Genomic DNA, 23234 nt, shown 5'->3' with positions numbered 1-23234 from the left:
CATATGAAAATTCAGAATAATGAAAAGGCCTCCAATTCTAGAGGACCAATACCCCCATCTCCTCCAGTTGCGTCTTCAGATTCGAACATACCAACCATTTCACCATTTAAAATCAATTTAGAGGATGAGCAATATGCTGAAGAATATTGTGTACCTATGGTCAGTAAAGAGAAAGGGATGTATGATAAGTTAGAGAAGGAGATGTACAACAAGTTCAGAAAGTTGGCTCAAGATGTAGAGAATATGAAATTTCAGGGGCCAAAGAAGTTTGATATTTCTGAGTTTATGATACCCCCTGAGGCTATTCTGCCACCCAAATTCAAAACCCCTGGCTATGATAAATATGATGGGACTGGGTGTCCTCAGAGTCATATAGGATGGTTCATAAAGCTTTCCCAACAACATGGACTCAATCCTGAGCAGATGGCACAATTATTCCTAGTGTCCCTTGTGGGAATCGCAAAACAGTGGTTCTTACGCCTGAAACCCGAAGAAGTCAGAACTATGGAGGCCATAGCAAATAAACTTGTAGAACAGTTTTCGATGGAGGACGGAATAGAGGTTACGAAGAGGGATTTGAAGCAGTTGAAACAAGGTCCGCAGGAGACCTTTACCTCTTTTATCCGGCAATGGAAAAGAAAGTTAGCGCAATTGAGTCAAGCACTCTCAGAGGCAGATCAAATCAAACTGGTAGTAAAGAGCGTGTCCTCCGAGTACTTTCATTTTATGGCACCTAGCACTACCCAAGTTTTGACCATCTGATAAAGACAGGAACTCAGACTGAAGATGCTTTGGCAAAAGGCCTAAGGGCCAAGACTTTATCTGATATCAAAAAAGGGAAAAGACCTATGGTTGAGCCAAATGAGGTACATAATGTCAATTCTGTTAGGACTCCAGTCAAAACAGTATTGGAAGGGGAAGAATCAGCAGAAAAGAAAACAAGAAAATTTAATCTGCTTCCTTGTTCGTTATCCTACATTCTCAGGAGATTGATCAAGGACAACAAGATCGAATTGCCTAAACAAAGAGTCCTACCTAATCCTCTGCCTAAGAATTTGAGAAAGGATTTATATTGTGCATATCATCGTGGTTCGGGTCATACGACTGATAAATGTTATACCCTGAAGCATAAAGTGCAAGATGATCGATGAAGACAAGCTCACTATTGAAGAGCCTGGTGTTCCTCAAAAGCCTTTCGATACTCATGTTGTCCCGCCACTAGCTTCGATAAATGTCATTTCTACTGAAGGACCAATGTTGGATCTTGCATCTCTCATTCACCCTATTTCTGAGACCCCACTTATCCAATCAAACGGCCGATCTGTAGAGGAATCTGTTGAGAGGACTACACTTGTCAGAATGAAAAACTGGATGGTCAAACTCTTTGGTCAGATGGCTATGCTAACTGAAGAGGTAAAGGAGGTAAAAATTCAGATGCAGCACTTGTCCACTAGATGTGACTCTGCTCCAAAACAACTTGTTGATATGGGTACTATAACAGGAGAGGCCTTTGTTCAGAGTTTAATCCTTGATAGATATGTTGATTTGCATAATGGAAAAAAGCCTTACATTGCTCCAAAGGAAGTTAGAAGTGTTAGACCTTCTCGACAACCTCTTAAGAAGCCTTTCATTGCTCCGAGGGAGGCTCCGATGGAGGTTAAGAATGTTGGACCTTCTCACCAACCTTTAAAGAAGCCAGTGGTAGAGGAAGAAAAGATGGGTCAGAAACGAGAAAGAGAATTCACTCAAATGCCTTATTCTCTTATAGTCAACATGAAGAAATGGGTCAGTGAAGGTTGATTGATACTTCCAGATATTAAACCTGTGCCTGAACCACTCCCCAACTATTGGAGGATGGATCAATACTGTGAGTATCATAGAGGCCCGGGTCACCTGACGGAGAATTGTTTAGCTTTGAAACATGCAATCCAGAACCGGATAGAGAAAGACTCTTCTGCTCTCACTGAAATCTATGCTTTTGTGAACCAGACAGTTGAAAGAACCATTCAACCTCCCAGATATCCCGTCACTTATGTCACTTCAGAGCTAGGGAATAAGTTGAAGGGAAAAGAAAAAATGACAGAGTGTGAATCTCCTAAGAATGTTGAGGCAGAGAATGTGATGTCACCAGCAGGTTTTCAAAGGCAATTTGGGTCAAGTCGACAAGACTTAAGAGGACCAGCCTTTCCAAGGTTTCTGAACCAAGGTCGAACTTCTTAACCAATATTATCATGAAGAAAAAGGCGTGCTACTTGTGAACTTCGGTGCCAATTCCTTACCTCTGTTCAAGTGTTATGTTTCAAGAGTCCTATGTCAAGTATCTTGTTTCAAGATTTCTTCTTTGTCAAGTTTATACCAACTCCTAGGTTGAAAGTTGGTGAGTCCTGTAGTGTCAACGTAAAAAAAAGAAAAAAGAAAAAAAGAGTGATCTGTTAGTTTTTCTTATTCAGAGTCAATGTTTTGTTTTCTGTCGAATCTGATGTAAAGCCCATAGAGGCGTGTCTGTGAGTCATCAATGTACTTGAAGTTTTCAATTCAATAAAGATTTGGTTCTATGTGTTCAATATTTTGATTAACTCTTGATCTAATGTTTAAAATAACTAAAGACGCCCTTCTCGGATGAGAATGCAGACGAAATTTCCCTCAAGATCTGAAAAAGGTAAAACGAGAGGAAGAGCGTCAAGCATAGCCACTTGAAAAAGAAATCGAACCCATTGATAGTGGTATCGAAATTTGAAACTCAGGAAAGATGGATTGGCAAAACTTTATCTCCCGATGAGCGCGAAGAATTGATAAACCTATTTAGAGGGGTTCATAGTAGTCTTGCTTGATCCTAAAAGGATAAACCAGGTGAATGCCATGGTATGGTGCAAAGCAAGACTCCTGAGACATCAGGTCAAAGAGTAAAATTCAAGAAAGATGGGCATCAGACATCCTGTGGAGCTGATGAGATATTGAGGGAAGGCTTTCATGCAAGGAAGTCGTATTATAGAAAGGAATGGGACCCAACAACAACTTTTTAGAAACATCAAAGACCCAAATGATGGAGTCAATGACGTGGATTGCATATGTGAATCGTCTTCACCATTTGGAGACAAATGAGAGTTGAAGAGTCTTGAGCATAAATTCAAGATCCTGAGATGAGAGTGGAGCACCATGGTTGAAATTTTGCCTGACATGCCGTCAGACTCCTCGAAAAAAAAATTTTAAGTCTTTGAACATCAAGCAAAAGAGCTTGTACATCAAATACATCAGGAGGCCATCCTTGGACGTTTGAACTTTTATGGCCAAAATCCCAACGTTTAAAAATCCTTTTGTAAACCCTTTCAGCCAAAAGTTGCAACTAAACATTTTTATTTTTCAAACACATTATAAACCCGGGGCATTTATGCACCCGAACTACGTCGGACATGATCCCCAATTCTTCAGGGGTACGTAGGCAACCTGATTAATTCAGGTTCGGTCAAACCTTGGGATAAAATCCCTTTCAAATTTTGAAGCTAAATGCTAAACCATTCTTTGAAAACCCCCAAAGCGAACTACGCGGACCTGATCCTCCATTTTTGGGGTACGTGGGAAGTCTGGCAAGACCAGATTCGGTCCAAATCGTTTGAACCTAAGAAACATCTTACCCTTTTGAACCCAAGCCCACCTAGAAAGTCCTTCTGGTGAAACAAGCAAAAGTTGAGACAAGTGATCTTTTAGATTGAAAACTTGGAAAGCAAAAGTTGAGACAAGTGGTCTTTTAGACTGAAAACTTGGAAAGCAAAAGTTGAGACAAGTGGTCTTTTAGACCAAAAACTGGAAGGCAATAGTTGTGACTTCCTATGAAGAGAGAAATCAAGGAGATGGAGAAGCAGTCTTCAAACAGGGTGAGATCCCGGGATCGGAGTATGTCAATGAGACTTGCTTTGATACTCTACTAGGGGCATTAAAACCGAGCAACCCAAAGGGGTAATAACCATGACGGATGTCCCGATGGAGGAAATTAGAGCCTCTTGACATTGTTTTCGAGATTACTCTAAGAGTGGCTAGCTTTACCATAACAAAAAAAAACACATTTTATCTAAGGGTGAATCAAAAGTGAGTCAAGTCCCTTGAGTAATTTGAGTCTTCTTTGATCGAGTCTTTGGAACTCTTTTCCTTATTTTTTATTCTTTTTTTTTCTCTCAATGTCCAAAGTGTTTGGCACTGAAAGAGCAAGAGTACACAGTTCCGAAATGTGAAGAATATTCGAAGTAGATCCTGGTTAGGAATCAAAGAAGGGTAAGAGACATTTTGGTCTAACTGGTCAATGACATCAAAGCCTCAAGTAGTGAGCAGAAAAGAGGGAATTCTTAAACTCGGCCATTGTGGATATCATTTTACCCATATACCAAAGAAAGAACACATGCACGCTTAAACTTTCTTGCCTTTCCTGGTTTTGCTCTCCTATGAATCCTGTCATGGAAGTAATCATACTAGGGGCATCTTTTATGACCTGCGTCATAAAAGATATCAAACATGTTGGTAATTGAGATAGATTTTCTCAGCAGATAGAGACAAGAGAAGCTTGAACATACTCTTTGAGTCAAAATCCCTTAATTGAATTGTTTCCTAGTATAGTCAAAGTTTTAGAAACTCTAGTCCCCAGCGGAGTCTAGAACCCCCTTTTGCAGTTTTCAAACCCGGCGGAATGTAGTTCCCTTGTTAAAAGAGTCAGTACCTTGAAAATTCATTCAAGTTACTTGAGTTTGGTTTTCAGCAATGATCATGCACTATCGTGCACTCTCATTTATTCTTGGCAGGAGATATCTTTTCCATCAGTGAAATCGATAAAAGATCGGTAAACCCATCGATCATGTTTGCAAACCCTTTGGACCTAAAAAAAACTTTTTCTTTGTCAAACTGAAACAAGGGGCATTTTTTTTTTAAGAAAAAAAATCTTTTGATTGCTAGTCGGTGAAGTGCCAAGCAGTGGTGTGTCTTGCCGTCCAGTGAAAAGTAGTTTCACCTCAATATTGAATGTTTGGGAGAGAAGTAGTTTCGCCAAATATTCGAATACCCTGATGATTAACAGTGAAATGTCAAATAGTGACCTGTTTAATTGTCGCTTCGCAATGTACTGCTACCTAATGAGTTAGGAGTCAGGTATATCTGCGTGGATTTATATGGAACTGTTTGGCAGGACCATATAAATCTTGGGTGATTCGCTACCTTAAAAGAAAGGAGTCAGAGTTACCCTGATAGCTAAACAGATGGATTTTCAACAATGGTCTGTATAGCTATCGCCTGGTGAAAAGTAGTTTCACCGTGATTTTAGATTGGGTGAAAAGTAGTTTCCCCTTTGAATTGGAAGATTGGGCGAAAAGTAGTTTCCCCGTTGATTGAAAGATTGGGCGAAAAGTTGTTTCCCCGTTGATTGGAAGATTCGGCGAAAAGTAGTTTCCCCTTTGATTGAAAGATTGGGCGAAAAGTAGTTTCCCCTTTGATTGGAAGATTGGGCGAAAAGTAATTTCCCCGTTGATTGGAAGATTGGGTGAAAAGTAATTTCCTCGTAGAGTGGAAGATTGGGCGAAAAGTAGTTTCCCCTTTTGATTGGAAGATTGGGTGAAAAGTAGTTTCCCTTGGATTGGAAGATTTTGGAGAGAGTAGTTTTTTTAAGAGGAGTAGTTTCTCATGGATGAAGAATGTGAGAAAAGTAGTTTCTCGTGGTTATGATGTTTGTCGGAAAGTAATTTCCTTTTGGTTTGGAATGTTTGTGTGAAAAAATAGTTTTCCTTTTGATATTGAATGTTTGTTTGAAAGTAGTTTCACCATTGTTTTGAATGCTTGAGGTGAAAAGTAGTTTCACCAAATATGATATGTTTTGCGGAGTTAAGAGTCAGAGAGAGGCTATCTCACCAATACTTGCAGATCTTTTGTCTTTTGAAAAGTCTTTTTTGCCAGTTTACCTTTGTGTTTCAATCAAAATCCAAAAATTTGCTGTGCTTTATTTTCGGGTCGATCAAAATGTGTTATCTGTTCAACTTTGGCATTCGCGCGACTAGCACGCTCTACCAAAGAGGGGCATCTGTAGACACCCCATTTTAACCGAGCCCTAAACCTTTATTTTGAATAAAAATTTCTTTAAATAATTGATTTGTGTCCCAATTTTCTTCCTAAAGTAGTTTAGGATCTCAGGTAGGTCCCTTTAAAATTTCGTTGGAATCTATCGAGGATTGCCTAGCAAACGATCATAATTAGTAGTGCAGTTTAGTGTAGCGTAGTGTCATAGGGAAGTGAGTTATCGTAGCAAGGGTGTGCCATTACCAACCCTCATATGCAGCAAAAGACAAAACTCGAACACTATCCCCTTGTTTTACCCAAGGCACCCTTCTGTGGAATAAAAGAGTGGTCATAATTTTCGCCAAGTAAGGTTGTCCAGTAGAAAAGAGGGGAGTGATTTATCATGTTCGGAGGTGGTTTATTTAGATTCATTGATGGCAGAGGGCTATCTGTGGCTAACTAAACGGAGTCAAATTCATTGATAATTTTCATCAGGTGTTTTTCCCGAGAGCACCCCTATTTGAATACAAGAAAACTAAATCATAACTACTAGGGGGTGTCTATGATAACTTAAAGAGGGTAAAATTTTGAGCTCAAATTCTATTAAAAAAAGGACCTATGGCTTCATTTGAGGGAGGCTCCATTTTTTCTAAACCCTAGCAGAGGAGAGAAAACAAAGAAGAGAAGAAAAGGGGGTATCGGCCATTGTTCGAGCTCCAACTCTGGCCAACCTACGGCAATCCCGGCTGAGGTCCGACGACCCCACCACTTCTCACCACCACCTCTGACCATCATCTCCGGCCCGCCATCTCCCTCTTCTTCTTATTCTTCTTCTTCTTCTTCCCCATCTCCGACCTCACTCCCGCCTAAGCTCCGGCCGAATCCCACCACCATCTCCAACCGGGCTTGCAACCTCCAACAAACCCTCCTTCTCCGGTGAGATTCTCACCGAAATCCGACCACCCCTACCTAAATCATCATCACCCATCCTCACCCGACACTAGCCTCCACCATCTTCCCATTCATTCATCAAACCCTCAACTCCTTTGACCCTACACCATTTTCTCATCAAACCCCCATTAAACCCGAATCAGCCACCCCATTTATTTTCTCTTGTCCGATCATCTCCTCCATTAAATCTGGTGACGACTAAGCTTTCGCGATTCTGACCAAGTCTCCTCCTCGATAGCCGCCCATTTTCTCCCCTAAGCCACCACCGCTTGTACCCTCATCAACCCTCCCTGTTTTTACCCTTTTCCCATTTCAACCCCAAACCCACATCAAAACCACCCTCCACTTTCCATCAAACCCATTACAACTCCGGCCACCTTCATTGCTTCAGGTCATTTTCCCCTCCATTTATATCCTACTGTCTCTATCAATCCCCCTCTTCATTTCTCATCTCTATTTGGTCTTCACCACTCTGAGATTTGTAAACAAAAAAGGGGAAGAAGAGGGCTTTGAAGTTTGAGGCCGTGGCAACCACCAGATCATCAAATTTTAGAGAAATAGAGAGGAAGAAGGAGAAGAACCAGAGTAAAGGTAACTCTCTTTTCATCTTATTTTCTTTGATTCGTTTTATGGGAATCCATTCATGATTGCTTATAGTCTTTGCTGTGTGCATTTTTCTTTTGATCTCGGATTCCATTTCTGAGCAGATTCTCAGATTTCTTTAATTTTGGGTCCTAATTACTGCTTGGCTTCCAATTGAATTTCTCTTTCTTGCTGGGTCATCAAGAATCTAATTAGTTCATACAGTTTTACATAGTGCTGTGTGCATTATTATTCTCCTTGACCTCGTCTCGTGAAAATAAGTATAAATCATGTTCCCTTAGAAAATACTAATTAGTTGGATTGTTAGCCTATGATCCACATTTGTTCATGCTTATATTCTAAATCAGCCCCTGTTTTGTATGGTTCAAATAAGTGATTCAACTCCTGTTTTGAATGGCTCAAGAACATGATTTAGTCCTGGTTTGTTTTGCAAGTTAGCCCATGATATGTGTCAATAAAATCAGCCCTGCTACTTGCATTTCAGCCAATGAATATGCTCCCTGTTTTAGCATTTAAGCCAATGGATATGCTCCCAATTTTAGCACATTTCAGTCCATGAATTAGCTCATATTTCAACCTCTGTTTTGATACGGTTCAGCTCAATGATTCAGCCCTCTTTTGGCATGATTTAGTTCATTAGTGCAGCCCTTGTCTTGCATAGTTCAGTCCATAGCGTAGTCTTGTTTTAGCACAATTCAGCTCAATGATCCAGTCTTGTTTTAGCACATTTTAGTTCATCAGTTCAGTTTTTACCTTGCTTTGTAATGTGCAACCCTTCATTTCATTTGATAATAGCCACCACTTTACTATGATATTGTAACCTGTCGTCATACATTCATGTGTGCAGATTCACTTAGCACTTTAGAGTTTATAACTTTCAACTCATTTTGATATGTACAGTTTCATGCTTTTTTGTATAGCTTGTATGCATCATAAGACAAGTTGAGTTTGCCCTATTGGGGAGGTATAGTACTGTAAGCGTTAGATGTTGTTTATGTCATTTCGTCTTTTACGTGCCCACTTCGCACTCTTAAATAGTCCCATCCCATTGCCGTCCAGTTCTGAATTTTCCTATTTTTCGACCTCAAATGCTCAAAACTTTCAAAAATAAATATCTCAATCTTGTAGACCTCGTCGAGCCGGTCAGTTCGACATATGGCGGCCCAAATTTGGCCAAAAGACGAGAGAGTTATGCCCGTTTAAAGTTTTCAGTTCACGACGCTGTTTTTGTAGTTTTTTAGAAATTATCATGTCGAGTAATTTTTGGGCTGCTTCTGGTCAGAATTGTTCGAAGCTGTTAAGTGGAAAATTGTTCGTTATAATATTTCCTAAAATTGTCTTATTGAGCAAATGTTTTTATAAAGGCATTTTTAATATGTCAAAAACTACTTACAAGCTTCAGTTTTTCTGAAAAAAAACTGTCATTTCTGCAACAGCAGCTTGTTGGCCATTTTTAGGCTATTTCAGGTCTGTTTCGTCCAAAGCCGTAGAAGAGAAAAATGTTCTTTACAAGATTTTCTAATACTTTGTCCTTGAGCGAATTTTTCCAGAAAAATGTTTTGAGTGTCAAAACTGAGCCCGAACTTTCAGTTAAAACACTAATGTCTTTTAATGGCGATGGATCGGAAGAGGCCATTTTCCGGCCACTTCTGGCTAGATCCAAACGAAGTGGTCAACTGAGAGAACATCTCTTATGCTGAGATCTACAATTTTGATTAGTAGAGTTTTTGATGATTTTGATGTTTGGAGGGTCCAAAAGTCAGTGTAAAGTTGCATTTTTTACATTATATGTCATAACTGTGTCATTTCTTAAAAATCACCGACAACTTGAGCTCTATTCAATTTTAATGATTGTTTTGGATGTTTCGAGCTTCGTAGCAAGTTTTAAATCATATATTGAATAATTTTCATGAATTGTTTGGCATTTTTGACCATTTTTTGTGAAAATTATATGTTGGGTGGAAATTTTAACTTTTTTTTTTAGATTGTTTTGAGCTTATATTGATTCTAATGCTTGTATTGTGATATGATGAGGATGCTAACATGTCATAAATCATATATTGATCAATTGTTATGATTTACTTTGTATTTAGAGCCTTACTTGTGAAAATTCCATGTTGTGTAGAGTGCTTTCAATATTTATTTATTTATGTTAAATGAATGGAACCCGTGCTACATGTCAACCTAGACATCTAAACTTCTAAGATCACTTCTAAATCATGTCCAGACCTTTTAAATTCCATGAGTCTCATTTTAGGGAATACACTTTGTCTCATTATAATATTTTCCTTTTTTGGAGACAAGCCTTGTCTCATATAGAGAGTTTTCCCTTTAGGAGGCTTACGCAGCCTCATGTTAGAGCAACCCCTTCTTCTATAGCGAGTCTTTGACTTATTTGCCTTCTCTTTTGGTAGTGCTATTAGAGAGTCTCTGACTCATTTGCGCTCCCCTTTTAGTGTGGTTAGTTAGAAGTTTTTCCATTAGAGACTAACTCAGTCTTATTAGAGCTTACCTACTGGGGATATTTTAGATCATTTTCTCTGTTCTTGGGACGCTAGTTTACTTGTTATGGATCGTCTCTTTGAGATGCTAGTTGCTTATTCGGGGTTTCCCCCTTTAGATTTAGGGCTTTGCCCTAGTCTGTGGTGTTACTTGCGTGTTCCCTTTAAGAGTGAAAATATTTAAAAGTCCAAAAGCATTGGAATATTTGAAAACTCAAAAACATTAGAAATTTAAAACATCAAAAATATTTGAAAAGATAAAAAATCTTAAATCGTCTAAAGTGTTAAGTGTTTTTAGGAGTAGTTAGAAAAGTTTATTTTCGAACTACGTTGGCTTGATCCTCTTTCACGAGGTACGTAGTGCAGCTTGGGATCTTTATCCCAAATCCAGCCAATCTTTGTAAATAGACTTTATAAATCTTTCAAAATCATTCAAACAACTTTAAAACCTTATTTTCAAAAAGATCTTCCTCTAGAGTAAGGAGTTTGTCTTAGATAGAGAGTTTTAGAGTCGGGAGTTTGTCCTTGATGTATTGTTTGATTGTTGTGTGTTTGGTTTGTGTTAGAGTTAGGAGTTTGTTACGCCTTCGTCTGGTCAGTTGGCGATTCACATCGCCGACTGATGACTAGGTCTAGGATGCGTTAGTAATCCCATTATTTTTCTTAAGGCACACAGCCTAGTTACACATAGGTTGTAGGAATCACCTGCATTAACTTAGGAATAACCTGCATTTAGTTAGGACATATAAGGTGTCCTAAAATTCACAATCCACTGGAATATAAATAATCGCACAAGAAGCTTTAATAACTAGTCCAGTCTTTTAGATCGAGTCTATGATAGAGGTCTAGATGTCTTAGGCATCATAGCTTAGAATAGGTGCGAAGAACTACGTGACTCTGATTCTTGGGGAGGCGGAGATACGTAGGCTTATTTGGATGAAAATCAGACCATCCAAGGACTCGGGTTTAATCATTAGAGTCTTAGGATTTGTTGTGTTGCGTCGTGTGTGGTATCGAGTCATATTGTATGTTTTGTTGTGTTTTCTTACTTTCCTGTATAGACCTTATACCTTTAGGTGTAGCATGCATGTGTTTGTCCATAGAACTTGGACACCAATTAGGTATGTCACTCATAACCTAGTGGTGATTAGGCGACACTTCTTCCATTTATTCTGTGCATTCTTATTATTTTATCCCCGGGCATACATGTTTAGGTAGACGTCCACTTGGAGATATTTGTTCCCATTTTACTTGATTTTCACCCAAAACTCTTCAAAGTTAATGATAAATGGCATAAGAGACCAAGTGCTTGCACTCGGACGAATTGGGGGTGCTCTTCGGACCTTCCCCATTCGTAACCAGGCACAAGCCCATATATATTTCTGGTTTTCCATTGCACAGAGGATTTGTTTTGGGGTTCTATGGCCTATCCATGGATGGCGACTCTGAGTTATTTTAGGTGCGTCTTGGTTTCGAGCCTTGGCTCTGGATCAAGAGGTATCTCTTTGTTTTTATATCGCCACTCGTGCTATGCTATGAGGGTGGCACCGTTTCGAGAGTTCCTTGGTAGAGCTCTCTTTCATGTGGAGATCTAGAGGATGTAGGGACTCGTTTCCTCATCATCCTCAGATCGGGGTCCACACAAAGGTACGGTGGATTATATCCATTCGGATCTTTGGGGACCTTCACAAGTTCCCTCTCTTAGTGGTTCTCGGTATTTGTTTACTTTTATTGATGATTTTGTTAGGAAAGTTTGGATTTATACCTTAAAAAATAAAAGTGATGTGTTCCTTAAATTTAAGCAGTGGAAGGCAATGATTGAAATTAGACTGGTAAAAAAGTGAAGCGTTTCAGGACTAATAATGGTTTAGAATTCTGTTCTGGAGAATTTGATGAGTTTAGCAGGATCGAAGGCATCGTAAGACACCGTACGGTTAGGGGTACTCCAAAGCAAAATGGAGTTGTAGAACGCATGAACTGAACTCTTTTGGAGAGAGCACGTTGTATGCTCTTTTGTGCAGGTCTGCCTAAGAAATTTTGGGCTGAAGCAGTCAATACCGTTTGCTATCTGGTGAACAAGTCTCCATCGACTGCTATTGAATGTAAAACTCCTGAGGAGGTATGGTCCGGTTCTCTTGCTGATTATTCTGGTTTAAAATTTTTGGATGTTCAGCTTATGCTCGTGTCAACGAAGGAAAATTGGAGCCTAGAGCAAAGAAGTGTATTTTCCTTGGATATGGACAAAGAGTACAAGGATACAGGTTGTGGTGTCCTGATCCTATATCTCCAAAATTTATAGTTAGCAGAGATGTCACTTTTGATGAATCTTTTATGCTTCACCCTAGAAAGGAATCTATTGACACGGGTGATTCTCAAAGTGATTTGCAATAGGTGGAACTGGAATTTGAAGCTTCAAAAACGATGCATGAAGCTAATTTGGATTAGCCTGGTGAGGAGGAGGTGCAACATGATGATGCACCGCAACCGCAACAGTACAATATTGCCACAGGGAGACAACACAGGCAGATAAAGCCACCTCGAAGGTACGCTTATGCAAATTTAGTTGCTCATGCTTTGTCTATGGCATAAATTATTGAAGAAATAGAGGAACCTTCGACTTATGATGATGCCATTGCAAGCAAAGAATCTGCTAAATGGACTGTTGCTATGACAAAAGAGATCGAATCTCTTCACAAGAATCAGACATGGGAGTTGGTGAAACCACCTAACGGCCAAAAGATTGTTGGCTGCAAATGGGTTTTCAAAAGAAAAGAAGGAATTCCTGGGATCGAAGATGCAAGGTACAAGGCAGGCTTGGTAGCTAAAGGTTACAGTCAAAGAGAAGGTATAGACTTCAATGAAGTTTTCTCACCTCTGGTAAAACACAGTTCGATTAGCATGCTTCTTGCTATGGTTGTTTGTTTAACTTAGACCTTGAACAACTCGATGTCAAAACTGTTTTTCTTCATGGTGAACTTGAAGAACAGATTTACATGCACCAACCCAAGGGTTTTGTTGTCCAGGAAAAAGAAGACCATGTTTGCCTGTTAAAAAAATCATTGTATGGTTTGAAGCAATCCCCCAGACAGTGGTACAAACGGTTTGACACATTTATGACTGATCATGGTTATTCTAGAAGTAACTATGATATTTGTGTATATTTCAGGAAGCTCTCAGAGGATTCTTATGTATATTTGTTATTATATGTTGATGACGTGCTTATTGCTGCTAGGAACATGTCAGAAATTCAGAAGCTAAAATCTCAACTCAGTGCCGAGTGTGAGATGAAAGATTTAGGTGCAGCTCGAAAAATTTTAGGCATGAAAATTCAAAGAGACCGTTTAGCAGGGAAACTATGTTTGGCTCAGAAAAATTATGTTGAAAAAGTGCTTGAACGATTTGGCATGCAAGATTCCAAGCCGGTTAGTACACCACTTGCTGCTCATTTTCGCCTATTTGCGAAACTGTCACCGCAGACTGATGAGGAGAAGGAGCACATGTCACGTGTTCCATATGCTAGTGCAGTTGGCAGTCTGATGTATGCTATGGTATGTACCCGTCTTGATATTTCACATGTTGTTAGTGTTGTTAGCAGGTATATGGAAAATCCAAGAAAAGAACATTGGCTGGCAGTGAAATGGACTCTTTGGTATTTGAAGGGTACATCAGATGTTAGCTTGATTTATGAAAGGGGCAGTAACACTCATGGGAGTGTTGTTGGTTTTGTTGACTCTGACTATGCAGGTGATTTGGACAGAAGATCTTTGACATGTTATATTTTCACTCTCTCAGGTTTGGCAATTAGTTGGAAAGCAAGTTTATAGTCTATCGTTGCTCTTTCAACAACTGAAGTAGAATATATGCAAGTGACTGAAGCAGTGAAATAAGCCATTTGGATTTGAGGTTTGGTTTCTAATTTGGGCTTACAACAGAATTTAACTGTTGTTTATTGCGACAGCCAAAGTGTGATACATTTGACAAAAAATCAGATGTATCATGAACGGACCAAACATATTGATGTCAGGTATCACTTCATTCGTGATATTATATCTAAGGGATCTATCAACGTGAAGAAAATTGGTACAAAAGATAATCCAGTAGATATGATGAGAAAGCATGTTCCTACTCTCAAGTTCAAACATTGCTCAAACTTGGTTGGTGTTCGCAGTAGGTAGTAACCTTCGGGGTTATTTTGTGGAGAAGATTGGATTAAAGTTTCTTCCGGGAAGTTGGTGTGTAGCTTTATCCTCATATATGCTGGGCAGGATTTGTTATGTGAATCCATTTATTACATTCATTTTTATCATTGCATCACCGTCATTCAACTAACCCATCAAGTCCATGTCTATTGCATTGAATGCAAAGGGACAAAAGATTCCATCACGAGTGAAGGCCGGTGCAATATTTCCTTCTTTGTGGCGATACTCCATTAATGACATTTAATTTGGACATTACTCTTCAACCTCGCTTATAAATTAAAGCGATTGCAGAATGTTTTGGGCAGAGAAAAATTGAGAGAGATATCCCCAGTTCAGAAAGTTTCACAGAAGCTTTATATACCCAATTTTGTCTAAATCATTCTTGAGATAATTGGGTGTATTTCGCACTTGGGTTTGAGGGTTTTGAGCTACTACCACTTGTATTCATATTTTCCCATAGTGAATATTTTTATTTGTCTTCGCCGCTGGAGTAGGCTTTACGCCGAACCACGTTAAATACTTGTCTCCGTTTGTGTGTGCAATTTACATTTGTTTACTTTTACCATAAATTATCTCGTCATCATTTAACTCCAATATCCGATCCGGGCGGTACCGTTTTACAATTAACGGTCATATTCACTACAAGAGAAGGTGAGGATCTGTACTAGGGGGAGTGTCTATGGAGTGAGCAGGGAGGGGGTGTGCCTATGGTAAGGATGTGGGAAAAGCCTATAGTAGGAACAAGGGAAGGGTCTGTGGTTGGGACAGTTGAAGTGAGGGCTTTTGGGCTTTCTGTAATGGCAGCATCATTGGTACCAGGTACAGCATAATGGCTGGATTTCTCTATGCTTTTTGGTGAGTGGGGTTGCTCATTTTCAACTTGGATCAGATAGTTTAGGATGTTTAAAGCATTTGAAATTTGGAGGGGGGATTCAATGGAGGTGTCAACTCTTTTTCTTAGTTCTTGCTCTTCCACCAAGTTCACCATCACCTCTTGTTCGATAGCTTCCTTCTCTGCAATTGGACCTTTCTGAACCCATTTTTGTTTTGATTTTTTGAGTGGCATGGCATGAGGCTGACTAGGGTTGAGAGCACATTGGGACGAGGAGTGGGTGAATTCTTTAGAAAATTGGCAAGCCCTTGGTCTCCAGTCATACTCTACCTGTTGAGTTGGACGTCCATTTGGAGTTTGAATGTGAATGATGTCAGGTAGAGGATTATCAGCTGAGATTTCTACACACACGAGCATAGGTGAGTCTTGCTGCTTCAACAGTTTGGATATCCTATTAGTATTTTAATACTAAACATAAGGACATTTGCTTTTGAAAAAGTTTTTTTTTGAAATTTCCATCCAAAATTTAAACGCGCAAAGATTCTCTTCTCTTGTACTTTCCCACCAAAAACTTTTAAATTTTTGAAGGAAGCTCTCTTTTCTACTTGAAAAGATAGTCCAAGATGGGAAAGTAAGAAAGATTTCTACATGCATATAAGAGGTATTGTTGAGCAAAGGCTTGGGCCTTTCAAGGGCATTCAATTTGGTTGCCTTGGGAATTTTACAAAGAGAACCCAGATCAAATTAAAACACACACGCGCGCGCGCCGAGCCGTGCCGTGTCGGGGCATGGGCGCGGGTGCGGGTGAGTGTGCGTGTGGGTTGGGTTTGGGTTTGGGTTTTTCCTAAACGTAATTATCATTTTAAACACGAACGGTTGCATCTTTTAGTTTCTTTTCTAAACGGAATTATTATTTTCAAACCCAACAGTCATGTCCCCTAAATCTGACAGTTAGATACATCCTTAATAACGTTTAAAAATGTACTTAACGTTTAAGGGATGTGTCCATATGTTTTAAAGGATGCATTTACAGTTTTAAAGATGTGTCTTTACTGTTTTTAAAATGTATCTTCAACAGACACATTTTTGCTTATAAAAATAGAAACACACCTACGTTTTAAAATACACAACATTCACTGCTTTAACATCTATTTTCAGAAATTCTCTTTGGTCTTAAACAGAAAGACGTTTTTGCTTTTTGATACTTCTGTCTTTTAACAGAACAATATTTCTTTCACTTTCTTCATTCTCTGTTCTATTTTATTTGCTGGGCATTCTGAGTGTTCGCTGTCTGGTTTGGATTTATCTGATCGTGGAGTTTAGATAAATATCAACGGTGCGTCGGGCTGTTGTATCCTAGGGGTGATTGCGTTCGGATCTGTTGCACCGGAGGCTTTTCCGCAGAGGCGCAAAATCACCTTAAAGAGAGCGACCTTGTCCGTGCCTCATCTCACCGCATCGAAAAGGTTTCATCTAATCATTTATTTTTCTGTTCTTTACAGAAATAAGAAATCAAGTACGCCATAAATTTATATTTAGAGGAAAATTTCACAACAATTTTAAGGTGATTTATCCGTTTGTGTTTTCCTCTTTCTAAAATATGGCATCCCATGATGAGCTTATGTCGGATTCTTCAAATCCGAACAAGCCTTTTCGATTTAGTGGTGCTAATTTTAAGAGATGGAAGAAGAAAATAGTTTTTTATTTATCCACTAAGAAAGTAGCCCATATTTTAGATGACCCAAGGCCTTGGAGATCAGAACTTGAACCCGTTAGGTCTGTCATGAAAAGGAATTGGACAGACTCTGATTTCCTTTAGCAAAATTTCATTCTAAATTGCCTCTCCGATGAACTATATGATTTTTATAGTGACTATAAGGATTCCATTACACTTTGGGAAGCCTTACAGAAGAAGTATGATACGGAAGAGGCAGGGTCTAAGAAATATGCGGTTAGTAAGTATTTTAGATATTATATGGTGGATGAGAAGACAGTGATTTCTCAAACCCACGAGTTGCAAAAACTTGTTCACGGCATCCTTGCAGAAGGAATGACTATAAGTGAACAATTTCAAGTTGCAGCCGTGATTGACAAATTACCTCCTTCTTGGAAAGAATTTAGAAATTTCCTTCTTCATAAAACTAAAGAACTATCGATGGAGGGTCTTCTTGTTCGTCTTCGGATCGAAGAAGAAAACCGTAACCAAGATAAGAAAGAAAGAAAATACTAAAAATTTAACTAATGTGAATGCCATTTCTGTTGTTAATAATCAAAACCATAAACCGCAAGTGAATTTGAAGCCCAAAAAGAAGTTGAAGAAAAAGCAACATAACCAAAACTGGGATACCTTTAAACGTCAGAACCAAAATACAACTTCTGGAAAGAATGACTATTCCAAAGTTGTGTGTTATATTTGTGGTCTCAAAGGTCATATTACACGGATGTGTCGATGTAAGAAGAATGCGCCAGCCCCTCAAGCCAACGTGACAGAAGAGCCACTTGTGGCTATGATCACTGAAGTTAATATCGTTGGAGGATCTGAAGGGTGGTGGGTCAACACTAGTGCGTCCCGTCATGTGTGTTTTGACAGAAAGTGGTTCAAGGCGTATGCTCCTGCAGATAATGAGAAGAAAGTGCTTATAGGGGACTCGCATACTACAAAGGTACTCGGTGTTGGGGAAGTTGAGCTTTGCTTCACTTCAGGGCGGAAAGTGATGCTGAAGGATGTTCTTCACACTCCAGACATGAGGAAGAACTTAGTTTCTGGTTTTCTTCTTAACAAGGCTGGTTTAAACAAACCATAGAGTCTGACCAGTATGTTGTAACCAAGTTTGGATCCTTTGTTGGTAAAGGATATGCATGTGATGGAATGTTCAAACTGAATGTTGAAATAATGAATGAAAGTGATTCTTCTATTTACATGCTTTCTTGTGTTAATTAATGACATGATAGGTTGTGTCATATAAACAGAAAATATGTACATAACATGAGTGTACTAGGTATGATTCCTGAAGTAGTATTAGAAGACTTAAAAAATTGTGAAACATGTAGTATGGCTAAAATTTCTAGAAAACCTTTCAAAAATGTTGAAAGGAATTCAGAACTTTTAGACTTAGTCCATAGTGACATATGTGAATTAGATGATATCTTGACCCGTAGTGGTAAAAGATACTTTATAACCTTTATAGATGATTTTTTTAAGTATACAATCATCTATTTAATTAGACATAAGAGTGAAGCCTTAAAAATGTTTAAGGAATACCTATTAGAGGTTGAAAACCAATTCAATAGGAAGATTAAGAGACTAAGAAGTGATAGAGGAGGTGAATATGAGTCATTAGAATTCACTGACTTTGTTAAGTCATTAGGAATTATACATGAAACAACCGCTCCTTACTCCCTCGCCTCAAATGGGGTTGTAGAAAGGAAAAATCAAACACTAGTAGAACTTACGAATGCTTTACTCCTAAGTTTAAGAGCCCCTTCTAACTTATGGGAAGAAGCAATTATAACTTCCTATTATGTTCTTAATAGAATTCCTAATTATAAAACTAAAGTCTCACCTTTTGAATTATGGAAAAATAGGAAGCCCAATATGAGTTATTTTAGAGTTTGGGGCTGTTTAGCCTATGTAAGGCTTCTTGATATTAAGAGACCAAACTAGGAAGTAGAGCCATAGAGTGTGCTTTTATGGGGTACTCACTTACAAGTAAGACATATAGGTTTTTAGACCTTAATAACAATGTAATAGTAGAGTCTGTGGATACTGAATTCTTTGAAGATAAATTTTCTTTTAAATCTAGACATATTGGGGGTACTGTGACTATTGGAGATAGTGGGGGTACCAAGCCTAGGATTGGGGTAAACCCCGAAGTAGAAATTGAACCTAGGCGAAGTAAAAGAGCTAAAATAGCCAAGGATTTTGGCTCTGATTTCTATGTCTTTAGTTTAGAGGGAGATCCTTCTTGTTTAGAGGAAGCTTTGTCCTCTTCAGATGTCAACTTTTGGAGAGAAGCCATCAATGACAAGATGGAGTCATTGATATCAAACCAGACTTGGAAACTAGTAGATTTACTACCAGGATTTAAGACCATAGGATGTAAATGGGTTCTTAGAAGAAAATTGAGACAAGATGGAACCATAGACAAATATAAAGCCAGGCTTATTGCTAAAGGCTTTAGGCAAAAAGAAAACATAGACTTCTTTAATACATACTCTCCAGTTACTAGGATTACACCCATTAGAGTTTTGATTGCAGTGGCTGCAATCCATAATCTGGTAATTCATCAAATGGATGTAAAGACGGCCTTTTTAAATGGTAGTCTAGAAGAGAAGATATATATGGACCAACCTAGTGGTTTCATATCTCCAGGTCAAGAAAATAAAGTATGTAAGTTGATGAAGTCACTGTATGGTCTTAAACAAGCACCAAAATAGTGGCATGAGAAATTTGATAATGTCATTATATCAAATGGTTTTAAAATCAATGAAAGTGATAAATGTATATATTATAAGTATTTTGATACTTATTGTATTATTATTTGTTTATATGTGAATGATCTTTTAATTTTTGGTTCAAACTTAAGAGTGGTTAAAGAAACCAAAAATTTGTTAATGCAAAATGTTGACATGAAAGATCTAGGAGAAACTAATGTAATTTTAGGGATTAAAATTACAAGAACTGATAGTGGTATATCTTTATATCAGTCTCATTATATATAAAAGATACTTAAAAAGTATAAGTACTTTGATTGTAATCCTGTATGTACTCCTTTTGATCCTAGTATTAGACTATATTCTAATGAAGGTGAAAGTGTTAATCAAAAAGAGTATGCTAGTATTATTGGTAGTTTAAGGTATGCTACAGACTGTACCAGACCTGATATAGCATATGCAGTAGGTATATTATGTAGATATACTAGTAATCCTAATATAGAACACTGGAATGCTATATTAAAAGTCATGAGATATCTTAAACGAACCATTAATAATGGGATTCACTATCAGAGATTTCCTGCTGTCTTAGAGGGTTTCAGTGATGCCGATACTTTGTCAGCAGATTCCAAGGCGACCACTGGTTATGTTTTCACTATTGGTAGTGGTGCAGTTTCTTGGAGATCCAAGAAACAGACTATCATTGCTCAGTCCACTATGGAATCTGAGCTGATTGCTCTAACCTCTTGTGGTACCCTGATCCCGCGAGAGGGGTGTGGGGCGCGAGCCGCCTCGCACTCTCTCTCTCTTGGTCTCTCGTATCCACGCGATTGGCGTGTGCATTTTATTATTGATTTGAATTAATCTTTCCTGTGAACTTGGGATCACTAAGGCAATCCGAATTCCACACGAAAGAGACTGACAGAGTCGCCACCTAGATGTGGGATCTAGGACCCGTAATTAACCAGAAATCTAGACTCGCTACCTGGTTACGAGAATGGAAGGTATGGGGAGTTATCCACCACATGCACCATTCTTGCCCGATAATCGGTCTTCGATTCCAAAAGCTAACTCTTTTAAATTTATTTTAAATGGCTCATTCAACTCTATGTTAATGTGCGAACTAAGTGACATGCATCCTATGATCTAATTTCAATGTGAATCCTAAATGTGTATCTTGATTTATTAATTTGTCTGGATTCAATCTAAGTGAAAGTTCTCCTAAAATTCTAATTTCATGGAAAGTCCTAAGTGATTTGATTAAGCATTTACAAGAAAATTAATATACAAAACACCACAATTTGTTTGTGGTGCCGACTCGCGGGTGGTATGCCGTCAGACATCCAAGCTGCCTACGTACCCAAGCCTTACTGGGATCAGAGTCGACGTAGTTCGGTGCACCTAAGCTAAGCTACTTATGCCTAACTCAACTAGGACACCGACCTAGACGGGATTGACTGTTTCAACAGTTTTAGGAGAAGTTATTTAATTCAAGTTGAGGATTTTATTATCTTAGGATTTCATCTAAGATGCTATATGATTCTCATCTAAATGCAAATGGTCCCTTAGACTAATGCAGGTTTGCCTACATCCTAGTTTACTAGGCTTGTCCTAGGGAAAGATCGGGTGACTAGTGTAACTAGACCTATGGCACGGTTGCTATACATAGCAAGCGTCCGTGATGAGGCTGGACTCATAACTCTAGGACTCCCTAAAACTTAGGACACGACACGACACCAGTGTTCCTAAATTGGACTCTCAGGGTTCCTAAAGGAATTTTGAATCCACCGGCTCTTAGGAATCTCGAATTCTTTTGGGTTTGTGGAAACTTTTAGAGTTTTCTTGAAGCTTTTATTATCTGAAGGTATTTAATGTGTTTGGTAACTTTTAAAGTTGTTTATTTACAAGGTTTTAGTTTCACTTGAGATTTTTAGTGGTCTTTTGCTTAATGGCTTTTAACGGATTTAGAGCAATGGTTTTTTACATGGGTAAAGTTTAGATTTGTGACTTTAAGGTTAGGTATATTTTAAATTAATGTCTTTTAATTTTGGTTTAGAGAATGATATTAACACAAAAATGTTTGACAATTGCACAAATTCGACAAAACCTTAACCATTTAAAGATTTAGCAAATCCAGCCCACTAAAACTGTCATAACTCTTTAACCACTTGGCCAAATCTAACATACGAATATGCGTTGGAAAGATATTTTAAAGGGCTTCAACTTTGTAGTTTACCATTTTCTATGAATCTGTGGTTTCGAGGTTCGAAATAGGGTCACAAGACGGGCAGCCAGCACTATGGCGGGAATGATATTGGCACTACCACGTTTTTCCCTATTATTTGCAACAACTCCTGTTGTCGTTGTTGTGATTAATGGGTTATCAAAAGGGTGTGGGCTGTGAATATCAATTAGAAATGAGGGCTACTATTATTAATTTGGAATGGGGCTACGAATATCAATTTGGAATGATGGTTGTTATTATTAATTTGGGATGAGGCTGTTATTATTAATTTGGAAAGGGGTTGCGAATATCAATTTGGAATGAGGGCTGTTATTATTAATTTGGAATGGGGTTGTGAATATCAATTTGGAATGAGGGCTGTTATTATTAATTTGGAATGGGGCTGCGAATATCAATTTGGAATGAAGGCTGTTATTATTAATTTGGAATGGGGCTGCGAATATCAATTTGTGAAGTGGATGTAGGCTATATTTGTTAGCGCTGCACAAGTTGGTTCTAAGATTGAGTGGGTTTTGCAAAATTGGGTTCTTGGTTGCAAAATTAGGTTCTTGGGCTATGAAAATGGGTTTTTAAATTGAGTTTTGGACTGTGTTGTGGTTGCAAAATTGGGTTTCGAATTATTGATTTTTGCCCATGAGGAACCGAAAATCCCATGAGCCTAAGATTCAAATTCCAACCTAAAGGATTACCTAATTAGGTTTTATAATTAAATCTAATCAAAGCATGCAAAATAAAATTCATAAGATATAAATCAAAGTTAAAAGAACACAAAGAATATATATAAGTCTGGTCAAGGCAATCCTAGAATTAAAGGGGCGAAAGAAAATCATAGCGCACCTTTTTAAATGAAGAACACGACCGAGCTTAAGAGATCCTACCACAAAAATGTATTGAGAGATGGTAAGAGGAGGCGGCTGGAAGAGAGTTATCCGAGAGGGAAGAGCTGAATTTCGTGTGATGGAACCCAGAGAAGGTTGCTAATTTTGTGAGATGGAGAGGCCGAGCGATCTCCCCGGCTGAGAGGGAGAGAGCCTGCTGTTGAGGAGCGGAGGTTGCCGTTGAGGAGGTGGGTATAGGTATAGCATGGATGCATGGGACGATGGGGTGTCAAGATCATGAGAAGGAAAATGAAGAAGAGTAACTGAGGGAGAGAGAGATAGAGAATCTTGTTCCCCACCGATCAGAGAGAGATCTCTCTTCTTCAACTTCGTCCCCTGTTATACGCCTCCTCCCCCTGTTTAGCAACCCACGATTGCCCTTTTATTGAATCCAATTGACAATAAAAAATGATACCCACCTACCCCCCCCCCCCCAAATGGTAGACAAGTTTTGAGAAAACGTATAATATTCTTGGTCAACAAAGAGGCACATTATAAAATTGATTTCCAATCTCTTACCCTCCTTCTTTGAAAAATAAAAATATATTTTGGCATCCTTGCAAA

The sequence above is a fragment of the Tasmannia lanceolata genome, unplaced genomic scaffold (genome assembly GCF_043159265.1).
Source record: "Tasmannia lanceolata isolate RefF3 unplaced genomic scaffold, GAP_Taslan_0.1 ptg000012l, whole genome shotgun sequence".
NCBI lineage: Eukaryota > Viridiplantae > Streptophyta > Magnoliopsida > Canellales > Winteraceae > Tasmannia > Tasmannia lanceolata.
The sequence above is the reverse complement of the archived record's forward strand: the minus strand, read 5'-3'. Positions refer to the sequence as shown.